This window comes from Microtus oregoni, unplaced genomic scaffold (genome assembly GCF_018167655.1).
Source record: "Microtus oregoni isolate MIOR12 unplaced genomic scaffold, Mior012 000096F_ref0000112, whole genome shotgun sequence".
Taxonomy (NCBI): Eukaryota; Metazoa; Chordata; class Mammalia; order Rodentia; family Cricetidae; genus Microtus; species Microtus oregoni.
Genome location: NW_024544709.1, coordinates 2,860,855 through 2,875,119, shown reverse-complemented (window position 1 = coordinate 2,875,119; position 14,265 = coordinate 2,860,855). Strand labels below are relative to the sequence as shown.

Below are 14,265 nucleotides of genomic sequence, written 5' to 3'. Positions count from 1 at the left end.
TTATTATCAATAGTGTTTTTTAATCCACAAAAAAATAGTAATGTAAATTTTCCGTGATATTTGTATTAAACGACTCAAACTACTAGCCTTCTTTAAAAGATTTAATATTGTATCTAAATAGCATTATGCTGAATGTGTAAAAATATTTGTGATAAATTCTTCTAGTGGATTATTCAGCAAACCAAAAGGATGCGAAGGCCTGACATGTAGCTCATGGGTTAAAGGTGCATATTACTTCTGCATAGGATCTGGGTTTAGTTCTCAGCACCTATGGCACACAAATACCTGTAATTCAAGAGAAGGCACTTAACACATGTGCACAGCACTTCCACACAGATACACATGTGTACATAACAAAAATGAAATAAAAAAGCAAGCATTTAACTCTATTAATTGCCTATCTATGAATTTTGTTGGTGCTACCATTGGTTGATTACTTTGGATTCCAACAGCCAATCAGAAGTGTAGGCAAAGTTTTCTGCCCCACCAGGTAGTCCCAAAATAACAACACAGAGACTTATTAACTCAACTGGTAGCTTAGTCTTGTTTTCAACTAGCTCTTATAACTTAAATTAACCAATTCCTGTTAATCTCTGTGTTGCCTTTAGGTTTGTTTACCTCATCTATTTACTACCTACTCACTCTGCATCTCATGCCGTCTCCTGGTAACTCTCCTCTTCTAGCCAGTATTCTCTCTGCCCCCACAATTCTGCCTATCTATTGGCCAATCTTCTTTTTATTAACAATGAGAGCAATACATCTATACAGTGTACAGTAGGATTATTCTGCAGCACAGAAATCCCCTCAGATTTACAGTTTTTACCACTATTCCCATACCCAGTACTGCAAAAGGAAGTACATAATGATGAGGACAAGAAGTGAAACCCAAAATACATGTTAAAACTGTAATATGAGGGAAAGACTCTGCAGCATTTTTAGATCATTAGCCCCTATATCCATAGCTGGTTTTGTTAGCCCTTCTCCAATAACAATGCATTTTTTCTTCAACTAAAGGAAGCATAGTAGAGACTCTACTTATGTATTGTAACCTTTAAGTCAGTTGTTTTTACAATTAAGTCTATAATTTTCTTGGCTTAATCATTTGCTTTCAGATTACTAGTTAAGCTACTCAGAGTATGAGTAGCTTCTACTAGTGTTCTTTGTTGGGTTTCAAATGTTTAAGAAGACACCGCTGAAAGCAGAAGCTATCACTTGAGACTGTGATTCAAAGAAAATATTTCCAGTCAAATCTTCACCGTCTGAGAGTGATGCAAAGTATGAACATTTTGAACTCCACCCAAAGCAGTTGAAGAACATGATCTTCACATTCAATCTTGAATATCGCCCCCCTTATGTCTGCTAGCACATACAGATGCCAGAGTACTAGGTGACATGATGTGCAATACCAGGACAAAAAGGAACTAATTTATCTTTCTAACAGAAAATTAAGACACCTATGTGAAATACTCCAGCTCCACTATATTATATGATTAATCACAGGCCATAAATACAGTACTACCTTGGAGAGACTAAAGAAATACAAAAAGAAGATCACTTATAGAGTATCAACCAGTGGTTATTATTGTTTAATATGTTAATTATATAAATTAATAATAGTACTTAGTAGACTCTAAAGCAAGTTTCCTGCTAATACTAGAGAATCATGTGGCACTGAGCACATTGTATTCTATTCACAACAGAACACATTGCTTTTCTATTTTAAGAAAAAGAAACAAATTGGAAATACGCACACATATCCTCATTTACACAAACATATATACAACATGGGAATATACCACACCCAACACATGAGCACACACATATTAACACACATACAATACATATACACATGTACACAAACATATATGCACATGTGAATATGCCACACACGTGCACACACAAGCAAACACACACACCATGCACATACACAAAACACACACACACTTTGAAAAATCACTTTTATCAGAGGAGAGAATGCTTGTCCTTCCGAGAGTATTTATTATTAGCTGACCATGTTAGGTCTAAGTTGTTTGGCAGCCAGGTGAGAATCAATGTTTCAGTGATGCCTGAACTGCACTGATTTATGCCTTTTAATCTATGTGTATTTTGTCCATTAGTACACTAAAGAATCTGCTGACCTTTCCAGTTCCATTTTTTTTTTTTTTATCAAACTTTTTTTGAGAGCAGCGCTGGAAGCCGGAGTGGGAGGCGCTTAGACCAGCTCAGCTCCTGGATCACAGGCACGACTCTCCTCAACGCTCTCCAGGGTGTGTGCAGGAACCTCTGCGCTCTTCCTCTATGGCACGCCGACTGCCAGAAACAAGCCATGTCTATTCTCAAGGTCCATGCCTGAGAGATCTTTGACTCCCGTGGGAATCCCACTGTTGAGGTTGATCTCTACACCTCAAAAGGTCTCTTCCGGGCTGCCGTGCCCAGCGGTGCCTCCACTGGCATTTATGAGGCCCTGGAACTCCGTGACAATGATAAGACCCGCTACTTCGGGAAGGGTGTCTCAAAGGCTGTTGAGCACATCAATAAAACTATCACACCTGCTCTGGTTAGCAAGAAACTGAATGTGGTGGAGCAGGAGAAGATCGACAAGCTGATGATCGAGATGGACGGCACCGAGAATAAATCCAAATTCGGTGCCAATGCCATCCTGGGAGTGTCCCTGGCTGTCTGCAAAGCTGGTGCTGCAGAAAAGGGGGTGCCCCTCTACCGCCACATCGCTGACTTGGCTGGCAACGCTGAAGTCATCCTGCCAGTCCCAGCTTTCAATGTGATCAACGGCGGGTCTCACGCTGGCAACAAGCTCGCCATGCAGGAGTTCATGATCCTCCCTGTGGGGGCGTCCAGTTTCCGCGAAGCCATGCGCATTGGGGCAGAGGTTTATCACAACCTGAAGAATGTCATCAAGGAGAAATATGGGAAGGATGCCACCAATGTGGGTGACGAGGGCGGGTTTGCGCCTAACATCCTGGAGAACAAAGAAGCTCTGGAGCTGCTGAAGAATGCAATTGGAAAGGCTGGCTACACTGAACAGGTTGTCATCGGCATGGACGTGGCCGCTTCTGAGTTCTTCATGTCTGGGAAGTATGACCTGGACTTCAAGTCTCCTGATGACGCCAGCAGGTACATCACCCCTGACCATCTGGCTGACCTGTACAAGTCCTTCATCCGGGAGTATCCAGTGGTGTCCATCGAGGACCCCTTTGACCAGGATGACTGGGAAGCCTGGAAGAAGTTCACAGCTAGCTCAGGCATCCAGGTGGTTGGGGACGATCTCACAGTGACCAACCCTAAGAGGATTGCCAAGGCTGTCAGTGAGAAGTCCTGCAACTGCCTCCTGCTCAAAGTGAACCAAATTGGCTCCGTGACCGAGTCTCTGCAGGCGTGTAAGCTGGCCCAGTCCAATGGTTGGGGCGTCATGGTGTCCCATCGCTCTGGGGAGACTGAGGATACTTTCATCGCTGACCTGGTAGTGAGGCTCTGCACTGGGCAGATCAAGACGGGTGCCACTTGCCGATCCGAGCGCCTGGCCAAGTACAACCAGATTCTTAGAATTGAGGAAGAGCTGGGCAGCAAGGCCAAGTTTGCCGGCAGGTGCTTCAGGAACCCCCTGGCCAAATAAAGTGGATGCAGATCCCTGGAGCTACCAGCTGCTTAGACCCCATCCCTGATGTCATCAAGGCGGCTCAAGGCCGGCCCAGTGCTTGCGCCTCCCATGCCACTGCTTCCTTAGGGGTCTTCAGTCCGCCCGACCACCTGGAGCCCTGTTGGGAACCCCAGCTTTGTAATCATGTGACTGGTCCAAATCATTGTCACCTCACTTCCAAGCTAGTGTCTGGAGCCCAGTGTAATCTCTAGGGTGGCCACAGGAAAGACCCCTGCCCCAGCGGTTCTACATGTAGAATAAAAGCCTCAGTGACCCATAAAAAAAAAATTGATTAGTAAGTCCTTCCAAATTCTAAGAACTATCCTAGATTCAAATGTACTTCCAGTTGACAAATGCTAAATGCAAGAACGGTGAACTTCTCTGGGAAATTTAAGAAAATATAATTGCTTCTCAATGTAAAAGTTGAAAGATAAGGAACAGCTGTAGAAAAACACAAAATAAATTACACATGCCATCACAGGATGGCCAAAAGCAATGATGGAAAGGTTCCCTTTAAACTCCAAATAGTACAAGTAGGTGGGTAGTTTGTATAGCACAGTGGACTTCCTGGAATTTCTGTTCAATTGTATGGGAACCCAGCTGATTTCCTAGTTATAGGCATAAGCTATAAAACTCATCTTACAATTTACTCAGGCTCCTAAGTACTTACTACACACTTTCAGAAAGAACTTTTATATTAACCTTCAATTAATTTCTATATGCTTCTGTTCTGACTTTCAAGACCACATATTAAGCATCATGAATCTGGACTCAAAGTAGCACAAAATAAAGAGGAGGTGGGAAAAAAATGTTTATCTTTTAACATCAAACATGGCATTGAAATCTCTCAATGATATGTAAGCCGTTATGGCAACCAGGTTATACCTTATTTTCCTTCTTCTCAATTTTCCTTAAAGTATGGAGCTTTCTTATAAAGACCACGGTTTTTACATACAGACAAACTACTTAACATAGAGCACCCTGAGTTTATGAAAAGACATGACACCTCAAGTTAACAGTCATTGCCTTTCCTGAATAGGATTACAAAGAAAGGCAAAAATCATATATAGGCTATCACATTTATAAATGCTTGGGCAATCTATGCACACAAAATAAATTAACATTTTATTTTGTTGATAATTTAAATACCAAAGAATTCTCAAAATAATACTAGGAAAATACATTGAATTATATAATTTGAGCATTTATTGATATATTTTATTTGTGAACTACACAAATACTTTCTACTTAAACATGCATAAATCCATTTTGGTATATTTGGGAAGCCCAAGGGAGTCATTTCTGCCATGTATTGTAAGAACAGTTTGTTCTTTTCTATTGCAGACACACAGAAAATGGAAAATTCACATAAACTGTTGCCAGCATTAGAGGATAAGCCCTGTTCTAGTAAAAAAAAAAAAAAGTCTCAACAGGGTTTGATTTAGGCAAAACTGTGGAGTAGGAGGCAGAACCAGACAAGAGTGGGGAAATTCTTGGACTTGAATGTTTGGTTTTGTTGAATTTTAGAAAAAAAAAAAAAACATGGCCATATAAATTTGGCCAAGACTTAATTTTTATAGCTTAGCTTGATTGTTGTAAAACTAAGTAGGTCTGAGTCTCCTAAGAAGTAATTACAAGACACCTGCAATGTGAAACTATCTTTGGAATTGAACACACCCACATGACACTTTGTACTGCAAGTGAGTAACTGTTTCTAAATCCTAGTGAGCATCAGCTTGGTGTTTTATTACCTAATGCCTCAAGATACTGTCTAACCCATAATTCCAGAATTGACTCATGATCTGGTACTATTTGTAAAGCTTTTCTTTATATATTTTTTTTACTACAGCACTGGTTAGCTACATAATGGTTTACATTTCTGGTGGAAAATTAGTCCAGTTATCAAAGAACACTGTATTGTGTTATATTCAGAGAAAGTGGTAATACACAGAAATAACAAAGTGAAAATGGATTGGGAAATTTCACATTTTTGAAAATGTGAGCTCCTAACGTGGTATAAGGGTTTTCTCCAAATATTTAAAAGAGTATCGTTCTGAAATTCAAGTTCAATATAGAAGAGCTAACTCTTTAAAGAAACGTAGAGGAAATACTTGCACATGGTTTTGTTCACAGCCTCACACAAATTCTGCTTGCTACATTAGGAGGAAAAAACACGTTCTGTGGCCTTCAATTCTCATAGTTTCCTTTAAATTAATTCATTTATTTCCATTGTATTCAGAAGTCAAATATTTTGCCTATTATATTTTCAGCTCAGGAAAAAAAAAGAACTTAAACTTGTTCAGTATTGTCCCTAATCTGACAGCACATAGGTTTGCTAAAGGTTATAAGAGTACATCAAACCCTACTTTAATTCTTATGCAAAGGTTTACAGGACTAAGAATAAAATAAAATAATCTCATAAACTACACAGTGAAAAGAATAGAATAAGCACATCTTTCTGTTCATTAACAGCTTTGGCTCAACTCAGGTCCCCTCCACATTCTTTATGTCAGTGATTCTATCACTCTTAGAAGGATCTGGTCATCAAAAGTTACCGTTGTGATCTAGCCATTGTTTTTAAGTTGCAGTACAACATGTAAATCTATCTTAACAAACCTATAGAAAAATCTTATTTTCATTTTATGACATCATGAAGCATAAAAAAAGATATTGCCCTAATATACATCTATGAGTTTTGTTCACTTCTAATTTCTTTCTTGGATTCTTCAAAAAGCTTCTGAAAGAAGTTTAATTCCATGCTTATGTCTTTATAGTTTCATATAGGTATTGAGATTGCACCGTTTTTCTCTAAATTCCATAAAAACAAATTGGAGAAATATTTGCATGTGAGAATTCAATTAAAAGAATTCTGAGTATGAACAGGAGCTTGGGAGTATAGGGAGCAGATTAGGAAGAAATATGCTGTGAATTTAGTTCCCAATCTGTAGTGACATGGCCCTGAGAACTGATCCTAAATTGGAAAAGTGAAATGATCCTTCAAAATCCTACATTTGGGAAATATTGGATATAATTGCTTTTCCATAGAGCAGCTCCCTGAATTTCAGATCAGACTCCAGAATTATTAGCGAGAGGCTTTTAGGTTCTAGTAAGTCCCAGCACTGAGGAACTGGCATTCATTCCTCAAGGAAGGATTTGTGAAATACCACAACACCTACTACTCATGAGAAAGTGAGGGAGAACGTGATGCCATCCCTGTAATAATACACATTATTTAGTGTCTTTCAAACTAAGTGAAGTTTGCAATGCTAAGGCCCCTCACATTTCACATGGGAGTAGAAATTAATGGCTCACTGACTTATTATCACATCTTATGTCTTGCATACCCAAAAGGAAACTCATTTTTATCTATTCTTCTTGAAGCAATATTGGAGTGAACCAAAACTCACTACATTTTGGTATTGGAGATACAGAAATAACAACACGTCAGGACCATCTACCTTTATGAGATGATCCTTTGAGGACGTTATTCTATGGCCACGGTTGCCCAAAGACAATAAGTCACTAACTAGTTTAACTTGACATTATTGTGAATATTGTTCTTTGAGATCTCTTCCTCGATGTTGAACCCGAAGTTTGCTCTACCCAAAGCACTGGGAAAGATAATTAATTTCAGCTGGGCTATGGCAGTACACACCTTTAATCCCAGCACTTGGGAGGCAGAGGCAGGCAGATCTCTGAGTTTGAGGCCACCCTGGTCTACAGAGCTAGTTCCAGGACTGGTACCTTAGCTACTAGGAAAATCTGTCTCACACACACAAAAAGATATTTAATCTCTAAAGTATAATCTATAATGCTTTTACTGAGTTACTCATTTATTCCTTTAAAAGCACCAAAACAGAAAAAAGAAATGAATATAGCATCGTAGAAATGGGCATGTGACTTTTTCCAATGGGCTTTGGCATGGCTTTGTTTCTTTGTTCTTTAAAGAGTGTAAAAGAGATGTGTTGTCCAATGTGACAGCATTTTGTCATAGGAACCGAAGGAAAGAAAATGGCTAACAAAGAAATATGAAGAGGCAATGCATTTAAAATACAGCTAGGGTCAACACTAGATGAAACGTATTTTGTCATTAAGGTATGTTTTATTCTGATCTTAGATGCATTCCCTCACTGCACAAATACTAAAGTTTTAGTATATATGTTACAGACATGGCTTTAGAGAGAAGGACCATTCATGATAAAGCCTGCTTGTTCCCTAGCCACAATCTATGGTGCCGAGCGATTTCTCTTGTGATTACTCCCAAATGTGGAGATTATCACTTCCCACAAATTTTGTTATTTTGAACATCTTTTACTTCTTTATGTCTGCACCCTTCTGTCCAATTATGATTTCAGTAAACCAGGGGCAGCAATTCACCTCTAATACTATCCAGAGACCTAGCTAACATCACGCTTATATAATTCTCAAAGTTTAATACATGTAAGTCATTTCACTCAACTCCTGAAAAGCTCTTTCAAAATCTCAAACACTTGGAAGATTTCTTCTCTGTGAATAAAGTATTATTTTCCTAGTTATACAAACACTTCACTTTCTCCAATCCACCCCATATAGTATGGATCCAGGATTATTTCTAACCCACACCACTTTGCCTATCTCTCACACTACCCAGATTTAATGTGATAACAATGACTTTACAATTTATTACTGACTTCTGTTCAACTTCCCTCATTTATTTTCCAGGCTTCAAGGCCACACTAAATGAATGTCTGCCTTCCTTCAAAGCCAAGAAAGCCTTGGTCCTATTTGTGAAGGATTTTTCACATACATAATGTTCTCTTCTTTCATCTTGAACACCAAAGTGTGTTTTTAATCCCCTTACTCTTGGTCCTCGCTCCAGCACAGCACCTCTGTTGCCTCTGGTTACTGTGCTCTTTCCCTGTTTTCCATCCTACGTTATATTTGTTTATCCTACTAACGGTTAATCAAAACTTCACCAACCTTTTTATCTCTTTCATCAAATGCCCTTTGGGTCACTTACACGATGGGGCCTTTCTCTGATTTATGTCACTATTCAATTAATATCTGAAACACCATCAGGAAATTATCACTATCCAATCATAGCAGACATGAATTCCCCAGATTTCAAACAAAATACTCTCAAGATAAACTTGAAATGATCACAAAGAATTCATAACTTAAATTTGTATGTCCACAGCAAACAACTGAGGAACTTCAAGGAGGTCAGCTGATCTTTGCTGGAGCTGCCCACTCCCTTCACACAGCTTCCACCACTATATCATTGCCAATCCTGAATATATTTGGGAAGCTTTGTTATGAAATGAATATGCACTACAATGTATCCATCGTGTATAGGATTTGTTTCAAGTAGAATTGAGTCTGACTCAGACAAGACATTATAATAAGCATAAGAATAAAATATACAAATTTATAAGTCTCCAAAGATTGGCTAAAATTACTGTGCACCTCTAAAGAATGAATTATTCTTCAGAATCTGAATTTCGTATTTCTTTTGCCTTCAATATATTCCAGTGATTTGTAGTATTTTGTCTTGATACTATCAAACAGATAGTTCACCAAATAATTGTAAATTATAGTATGATTTTGTGACAGATTGATTAAAATCACCTAAATAGATCTCCTGGGAACACTGAGAATCTGAGCATTTTATGTCAACTTCTAACTTAGATTTATAGGCAGACATCCTGATTTAAAAAAAGAAGTATCTGTCAGGATTTGATATAAACTATGAAATAAACCAAAACTGATGATTTTAGTTAACATGCCACTAAATATTTATTTTATAGATGATAATAGACTACAGGAGGTAAGAATATCATATTACATTCACTAGGGATGTGAACAATATGATATTACCAGGCAATAGATGTGTAAAATGTAGTCTCAATGCTATACAAAATATTTATGTAATATATTGAGAAAAAAAATGAACAAAAGTAAGTAATAATAGTTTGGCAAAACCAAATTTGCACCAGAAAGACCTTCCTAGTAAATAGGACTTCTCCAAAAGTTAGAGGAAAATATTGTTGGTTGTAATTCATAAGCAGTTCAAGGCATAAAAAACTCAGTTTGTGATTTAACTTGTAGTTGTACTCTTGGTAATGAATGGGAGTCAAGCATTTAATAGCTGAAGAAAGTCTATATTCCTATAGGGACATAAATTGTATCTTACAGTGCCTTTTTTTCCTCACAAGTACTATTGTCCTGTTCAAATTAAATGTAGCCTGGTCTACAGAGTGAGTGCCAGGACAGGCTCCAAGGCTACACAGGAAAACCTTGTCTTGAAATTCAAATAAATAAATAAATAAATAAATAAATAAATAAATAGTATGATATGCCTATGTTGAAGACTGTTAGTCATTGGGTTTAGAGTAATATAAAATTACCCTGACTCTCTTATCAAATTCATATATGTGTACTTGTATTATGTATGCACTGGGTTCATAGATGTGTGCATATGTAGAAACCAGATTTCAATATTAGGTGTCTTACACTACTGTTCTGCACCTTAATGCTTTTCTGAGTTACTTTATAATTTAATTTGAGGATTTCACATATAAGTACACTATTTCATCCTCTTTGCTCCTGTTTTCCTTCTAACTCCTCTCATGTACCACAAATGGACTTCTCTCAAATTGATGATTTTTTGATATAAATATGAAGAGAGAGGAGAAGAGAGAGAGAGAGAGAGAGAGAGAGAGAGAGAGAGAGAGAGAGAGAGATTAGTTTTGCCTTTATTTTCATGTGTTTAAAGCTGACTGCTTAGGTTAGGAGTCCTTTCCTTGATGATGATGATGATGATGATGATGATGATGATGATGATGAGGAGGAGGAGGAGGAGGAGGAGGAAGAGGAAAAGAAAGAAAGAAAGAAAGAAAGGAGAGAGGGGGAGAGAGAGAAGAAAGGAAGGAAGGACAATGCCATTTATTTGAAGCCCTGATTTCATGGTAGATTGTACCCACCTCTCATCACAGGATTCTCAAGTAGCTATTTGTCTCACTGGTAGAAGCTGTGGGCACAAGGCTGGGGTTGAAAAAGTAGCACAGAGATTTTATTTCTGCTCTGATTAAAGACAATTGGACAAACATAGACGACCCTTCGCACCTCAGCACCATACATCCCTTTACCTTGAAATCTGTATCCTCATTTCATCTGGAAGTTGTGCTCAGTCTGGCTCTGCCCTCTTCTATCATGAACTTTTCAAATATAGGCTCCATCTATACTTCCATTTACTTTTCTTTCTTTGGCAGCACATAAGTGAAATTTATCCATCAGTTGAAAGAAATATAGATTTTAATCATTAAGCATTGCCAACCATCACAATTCATTCTTTAGAAGGCAATCATCACATGACCAAATCTCTGACAAGAGCAAACATGACATTGTGGGTTTGTCTCTTAGATTTTCTGATGTTTGTAGAAGAGATAAGGATACCACTGTAAGAGTTCCTAACTTAGAGTAGTGAGGACATTATGTAAGGTGACCTCTTTATCTACTATCTGTCTTTAGTTTCATTTTGCTTACATTTGAAATTACTTTGATGAAATATCTGTACATTTCTCTTTATTTTGATGGTTTCTTACATACAATGTATTGGAATTATATCCATTCCATGTGATCATCTGGTCTCCATTTAACTGCTCTCTGAACCTTTTGTTTTTCATCTAATCATATAATGGATACATTATTAGAAAAAGTAAAATCTCTTCCCCAGCAACGATTAATAATCATTAACCCCTCAAGAACAGATGGAGTCCATATTCTTTCCAGAGTTCCTATTTGTTATCCACACTAACCAAGTGAATCCATGTTTTTTTTTTGTTTCTGTTTAATTCATATTAGTATTATGGTCCTAATATGAAATGCTACATTTTGTAAGTGTGATGTGGAGTTTCACATTTGCAAGAGGAAATGAACTAGAAAATATTCCCTGAGGGTAAAAACGACGTGCAATTTCCCTCCACCTATAAAGCAGCTGCTGGCAGCCCTTGCTGACTTGCAAATCATTAGCAAATGCTTCAGCACATCTTTTTCCTTGTTGACATTGTGCAAAGTCAGCTCTTAAACTGCCTGTGATTGCTACAGTCATGATTGGCTCTTCAAATTTTTATTGTAGAAAATGATATTAGAAATATAAGCTAGACAATGTTTGATTCCACCTTTATAAATTTGTACTCTCTTAAAAACAAACAAACAAATACAAAAAACTTTGTGTGTTATATGTAATGATGTTGAATATTTATCTAGTGTCTCAAAATTAGCTCAGGATGTCAAAGCACCACCTTTTTCATCAAGCTACACCCAGAAAGAGGAAGAGCTAATATGATGGGCATCTGCCAGGAGCTAATGCATTGATTTACACATTCCTATAAACATTATAATCACCGATAATGCTTGTTCAGCTCCCCAAGTCTAGGATACCACTTATACCAATGACTGTGGGAGATACACAGTCTGTGACTTTTCTGAAGCTCCAAGTTATACTTTGATACTAAGAGGTTTACCATAGAAAGAACCAATATACTTAAATTCTGTGCTTAGTATCATGATTTCATGAGATTTCTTACCACCATGCTGTGAGGTATAATTCTGCTATAAATTATAGTCTATAAATACTACAATGCAAAAACACTTGGAAAGAGAATAACTTTTTTCAAACTAGATGGTTAAAAATGATGAATGATGAGGAGATTCAATGAATATGAAAAAGAGTTGTTTCTTGTCTATGTTCTAGTTAACACAGTATTTGGATTAGTTGACTGGAACTTGAAATTCTCATACATTTGAAGGGGGAAATGGATCGTCAGGTTGTCTTTTTATTATATCTCTAAGTATTGAGTCCCCAAAAAGACCATCTTGAGAACAGCTGCTTCATCTAAACTACAAGTGTCTGACCATCCTCATCAAAAGATATTGAAAAGTTTCTTCCTTGTTTCAATCAAAAATATTTTAAAAGCTATAAAGTAATGTCATATACAATCTGAAAAATTCACAATAAAGTCCACATTCATCTCTATGAAAGGAAAGGAGACTGACTACTTCAATATCGCACTGAAATATCAGCCTTGCACTATTAGCATAGAATACTCAGCTTGAGTTAAGAAGTGCCAGAGTGTTGGGAGGAGTGAGACCCCAGATCCTGAATTTCTTGTAATCCTCTGATCTGAGTGCCTACACCTGCTCTGAGCACAAGACCTTCAGGAGTTCCTGATGGCAGGAGAGTGGTTTTTGGTTGGTTTGGCTGGGGCGTGGCTATCTCTATATAGCCTGCCCCTGAACACAATAAAGGGGCATTCTTGGGGAATTCAAGGATGATTCGTGGCGCTGTCTCTCTGTCTATGTGTGTCTGTATATTTTGACCTCCATCCCTAACCCGAAGCTGGGTAATTGGGTTCAAGTGTACTGAGTGCAGACACGGGGGCGCGGTGCACGAAACCAAAGTGTGTTTAGAAACCCATTATACACTGCAAAAATGCAATAAATAATAATAATAATAATAAAGGGAAAGAAAGAGATGGGGGAGAACATATAGGAGCAGTATCTGACATTTCTGACATTTTTTTTATGTCTAAAACAGGAATGAACATATGGTTCAAAGATAATACACTAGATGTCCGAAACCACCGTGAGCAAGGAGATGCTGGAATTTCTGTTATGATGTGATATATTTTTACTTTATTGGTAATAAATCTCTTTAATCTACTCCTTCTTATTAGTTTAGACCCATATTTCCATCTTTTCAATGATTAATACAATTCATATACAAATTCTTAAATGTTAATCTTCCCACTTTTTAAATGTTACTGCTAAACTAGCTTCACCTTCCTTAGGTATCTGACTTCTAACTTACGGTATCTATCCAAGCACTCTGTTAGCCTGCTATAAATACTTAGATATATTTATCTCTATGTCCCTTTCAAAAATTCTCCTTCTAGGTATGAGGCTTCAGATGACAAAAGAAAGGTCAAAACACATCTTAATGAAAGAAGTATGAGTCTAGTGAGCAAGATAACAGCTTCACCATTTCCTGAGCACTATAAAATAGACACATAGTGCAATAATGGTAAAGGTAGAGCTAATACCACTTTCTCCAGTGTTAATCTTGGGTTAAATGCTTGTCTTACTTTAAATTCAAGATTATAGAACATCTTCACTAATTTCACTTGGAAAGTTAAGAATCAAAAACACTATATGAGCTCCCAAAAGATCAGCTCCACTGTCTCAGTGGGTGGGTGCACCCCTCGTGGTCCCGACTTCTTTGCTCATGTTCTCCCTCCTTCTGCTCCTCATTGAAACCTTGGGAGCTCAGTCCAGTGCTCCAGTGTGGGTCTCTGTCTCTATCTCCATCCATCACCAGATGAAGATTCTATGATGATATGCAAGATATTCGTAAGTATTGCTATAGGATAGGGTCATTTCAGGTTCCCTATCCTCAGCTGCCCAAGGAACTAACTGGGGACCTCGGCTTGGCTGGACCGTGACTGAAAAAGCATGGGATAAAACTGGACTCTCTGAACATGGAGAACAATGAGGGCTGATGAGAAGCCAAGGACAATGGCACGGGGTTTTGAACCTACGTAATGTGCTGGCTTTGTGGGAGCCTAGCCAGT

At 37.9% G+C, this 14,265-nt stretch overlaps 1 protein-coding gene and 1 pseudogene across 1 annotated transcript in view; one reads left to right on the top strand and one right to left on the bottom strand.

Annotated features, from left to right (window-relative positions):
- Sgcz (sarcoglycan zeta) overlaps positions 1-14,265 on the bottom strand; it is an 862,223-nt gene that overhangs the window by 604,285 nt on the left and 243,673 nt on the right. The gene's annotated exons all lie outside the window — the stretch shown is intronic.
- On the top strand, positions 2,327-3,943 carry LOC121442826 (annotated as a pseudogene).